The 4,779-nt window shown below is 37.6% G+C and overlaps 1 pseudogene; it reads left to right on the top strand.

Moving 5' to 3' along the window:
- Window positions 1–514: 514 nt before the first annotated feature.
- Window positions 515–1,602, top strand: LOC147425687 (uncharacterized; annotated as a pseudogene).
- Window positions 1,603–4,779: the final 3,177 nt, after the last annotated feature.

A 4,779-nucleotide genomic window follows, 5' to 3' on the forward strand; every position in this document is an offset into this window, starting at 1 on the left:
CTCTTCAACCTCTTTTACAGTGCCCATTCTACAAGCATTGAAAATTCACAGGGAGCAACAAAGTACAGAGCGCCAAAAGCTAGCAAAGGACAGGAAAAAGTGTTTCGAGAAGAAAGACAAATATCTAGGCCTAGTCATCGATGGCATGGATCAAAAGAAAACAATGTTGCCACATTTTATGCGTCCTCCAAAGAATCTCAAAAAGGGAAACTTCATCCAACTCCATGTTGTTGGAGCCTTAGTTTTCAATGGTGTCATGTCATCAAGGATCTTTATTAATTTTCCAAATACCCATAATGATCCTAATTTGACAATCACCACCATTCAGAACATCATTGAAGAATGGCAAGGTGAACTACCACCTGTCCTCTACTTACAACTTGATAACACTAGTAGAGAAAATAAAAACCAAGTTCTCCTTGCATACTTGAATATGTTGGTGCAAAGGAAGATATTCAAAAAAGTGAAGCTTCGGTTTTTACTAGTGGGACACACACATGACCAAATTGACCAAATGTTTAGCAAGTTCTTGATCAAGTTGGCAAAGAAAGTGCATTTCACCTTCCACAAATCTGTGTCTTGCTGGAAGATGCCTATGTTCCCAAGCCCTCCATTAAAATTGTGGAAGAAACATATGATTTAAGGTCTTCTTCGATTGGTGCCGCCACTAACATGCCATCATTTGCACATCTCAATGATCATAGTTTTCAACATCAATTTAGAATCAAGCAGGTAGAGGAACAGACTCTCATGTGGTGTAAAAAATACTCAAACTCTGAAGATTGGTTGCCAGTGGAGGGCTTGAAGTTCTTATTGTTTGTTCCTGATTGTGGAATTCAACGAGCATAGTACATGTTGCTCTTTACAACAAGTGAGACACAAAAAGTTGAGAGGGAAAACCGCCCTATTGATCCTCTACAATGCCTAAATGAGATCAAGGAGACAATACATGGTGCACATGTGTATTTCCCAGCAAGCTCTCTAGAATGGTGGGAGAGTTTTTTTACAAAGCAGGTGAAGCTGGTTGAAGAGCTCAAGGATGACACGTTTCAGCTTGAACATACATTTGCGTGGCACCATGGTGGTCTTTGCAAAAGGAGTGGTAATATTGTGGCTAGTGGTGTAAACAATGTGCAGATTTCAGCAGATTTGTTATCTCTTATTCATGGAGAAACAAGGGAGATGTATGTTGGCCCAAGGAAGAGCACAAAACGTCAACAACAAGAGAGAAAAATGTGGGAAGGAGATGTAAATGAGATAAAAGAGGGCACAATGATTGCAATTCTTGCCACAAACGATGAAAATGATCATCCCTTTTGGCTTGCAAAAGTCACAAAAGTTTTCAGAGAGCATGATGTATTGAATGGCATGGAAGTGCATTGGTACCGAACAACTGCAAAAGATCCATTGAAAGGAAAATATGATCCTAAGATGGTGAAACCAAGCAAAAAGGGAAAAAAATCAGGAAGTTCTCATCGTGTGGACACACTTAATCTAGAGGATGTGGAAATCCTTGTGTATGGGTTTGACTTAAAGAAATCTGTTCACTCATGCAGAACAACCACTGAGATGTTGAAGCAAAACGTCAAAGATCTCTCATAGACATTACAAGGGGAATTTTTCTCCTTTTCGATTATTGTAATTTATTTTGTCTTGGAATCATTAATGAAGTGTGAAGGTTTTGGAATCCCTTAAATGTAGTGATTTTTAAAAAGTTTTTTTAAATTTCAGTGCTTAAGTGAATTTTATAATGTCTAGAAGTGGGTAGGAATGCTGCCTGTGATGTAAAGAGGTTGCTTGATTTTTTTTAAAAAAATTGAAGTAAGCATAAAATAATATGATATTTTTCCAAATAATCTTCAAAATGTGGCCCTTTTATCATGTTTTTTTGGAAAATTGGACTTGAGTTGTCGTTTGCATGATTTTATTGTTATTTTTCATGACTTGTTGTTAAAAGCAAAACACCCTCTACAACAGTTATTTCAAAGTAAACAATGGTTCCCTTTTTTTATATATAAAAACAAAAACCTGCAAGGAAATACACAAGGGCAAGGAGGCCGACCTGTGTGTCAATAGTAGTGAGCTCCATGCTTCAATGTCAAAACACAACGCAAAACTTTCCAGGCAAAGCAACAACCAAACAAAGCTAAGTGAGGGCCAGAGAAGCACCCTCACCTCTTTATATAGAGGAGGGAGGCGGCCCGCCAGATCGTAGTAATGAGCAGAATCGCCATGAGTGTACTGACTCCATTACGCGACAATGAGGCCACCTATGGTTGCAGAGAGAAAGCCCCTGCGCCTTCATGGCAAGTTTTGGTAATAGGGTAGTAAACTACTTAGGAAAAAACCTACTTGCAAGTATTAGAGACTGGCCTAGTCCCATGGTATGGAGATGAAGTTAAAAAATAAGCCAGGAACTTCATTAAGTACCTCTGTGTGTGTGTGTGTGTGTGTGTGTGTGTGTGTGTGTGTGTGTGTGTGTGTGTGATGTGGAACAAGCAAGGTGCATGTGACAAGCTAGCATATAATCAACTCTTTGTAATCTTTTTTGTGAGTAATAATTAACTTATCTTTGCACCTACTCTATTGTACAATTGTCTCTCTCTCAAGCTTTACACTAGCTTCTACAAGCATGCTATTACCATGAATGGCACACTAATCTACCCTCCTTAACTCTACACATACATGATTAGCATCTCCTAAGCACTCGCTTTGATCCTCTTAATTACACACTTGATCTCTATCTCCCTATCAAGTGTTAGTAGAAATAAGCTACAAAATCATGTTGTGATTCTCATAAAGTTTGGACATGTTCATTGTGAGTCACAACCCTCAATGTGAGAGGAGCACACTAATATAACCTCCTTAACGCTACACATACATGATTAGCATCTCCTAATCACTCGCTTTGATCCTCTTAATTACACATGATCTCTATCTCCCTATCAAGTGTTAGTAGCAATAAGCTACAAAATCATGTTGTGATTCTCATAAAGTTTGGACACGTTCATTGTGAGTCACTACCCTCAACTGTGAGTCACCACCTTCAATTGTGAGAGGAGCACATGATTAGAAAAATAAGGCAATTAGTGTGTACGTGTGTGTGTGTGTGTGTGTGTGTGTGTGTGTGTGTGTGTGTGTGTGTGTGTGTGTGTGTGTGTGTGTGTGTGTGTGTGTGTGTGTGTGTGTGTGTGTAGGTTATTGCATTTGCATTTAGGGTTTCTCTTCATCTTGCATTGCATTGGCATTGAGAACTACACATTTTGGTGAAGGAAGTTGGTGGATACACATTAATTTGGGGCACCTTGATCATTTTTTCTATCCCAAGTCCATTGATTTTAAAGCTCCTATTATCCCTAACTTCTCATAATTGATAAAACCGCTCATGTATGTGTCTTGGCCTCGTCCTAAGCTTTCAGAATCATCACACAAAGCCTGATTTGGCCCATATATGATCAAGCTCTTCATTGATTAAAGCCTCAACTTTTTTCAGCCCATTCTTTGGTTTTTTGCAGTAGCAAAGACAAAGACTGTGTGTGTGTGTGTGTGTTTAAGTATGAAAATACCCTCATAATTGAACCATACTTAAACAATTGTATTAAATAATATATTAAATAACAATATTTTAAAACAAGATGTCATATAACTCAATTAACATTTCATATACACCAATACAAAATTCTGTATCTAATGGATAATACAGTCATTTAGATCAAAATTTTGATCTTTGATCATTACAAATTGATATCTGAGTGTTGTATCTCTGTGTGTCCACCCTTTGGGATGAGCTTCCACTACATCTACATGGAGAAGGATCCAGTTGTTACCTGCATCCATACAAAAACATTCAGTTAGAACTGGCTATGTTTGTGTATATTGCAGGTGTCGACACTGGATCCAGTTGTCATCCATGTCACACCTGTAGACTTAGTTTGCAGCCTACCCTTAGGATTGATCATTAAGTTGGGCTTTTAAGTAAGATAACCTTTGATTGTCCGATCATGTGTATCCCAATATTCACTGAGTTTCCCCAAAGAAATGATGTTAATGACTACTACCATATATGATGTAGATACCTATGTATTTTTGGTAATTTTGGTTCAAAGATCATTGTATACTTCCTGACGAAATTCGGGCAGCATCTCCCTTGTACTTCAATTACTATTTCAAATCCTCAGTTTATGCCATCTCTCAATGAGACCCTCACAGGAGGTTTACGGCATCATTAATGAAAAAACCATGTATGTCATGTGTCAAAACCTAGCACCTCATCACATGTCACTAGCACATATAACCATCTTTATAAAAATCTGGTAGTATCTTGTTTGTATCTCAAAAAGGTTTCCAAAAAACATATCCTTAATTACTTTTATGTCTATATGTTATGCAATGAGAATCGATCCCAAAAACCACAAACTTGTAGTATCATAAACATCTTGTAAGACTATGAATAAAATGACTTTGATTGAGGAATCCTGTCTCTTTGAGTTTACCCAATCACACAAGTAAGAAAGTTATAAGATAGTTCCCACATCCCATAATGATGTTTGTCATCCAACTTTAAAATAACTAGAGTATTAGAGAAGCAAGTAAGATAGCATCCCCAAAATGGCATGCGTTTATCTCAATATGTAAAAAAACCAATACCGCCTGACTACCCAAATTCGGAGCTTGTAAATAGAACAATTCTACAAGCCATTCATTTATGCCAATCAAAGAGAATAAGATCTTAGTGTGAAAGGTTAACATTGTTTGTCTGACCAAATTCAGACAGCATCT

Source organism: Adiantum capillus-veneris, chromosome 25 (genome assembly GCF_014529385.1).
Source record: "Adiantum capillus-veneris isolate H3 chromosome 25, ASM1452938v2, whole genome shotgun sequence".
Taxonomy (NCBI): Eukaryota; Viridiplantae; Streptophyta; class Polypodiopsida; order Polypodiales; family Pteridaceae; genus Adiantum; species Adiantum capillus-veneris.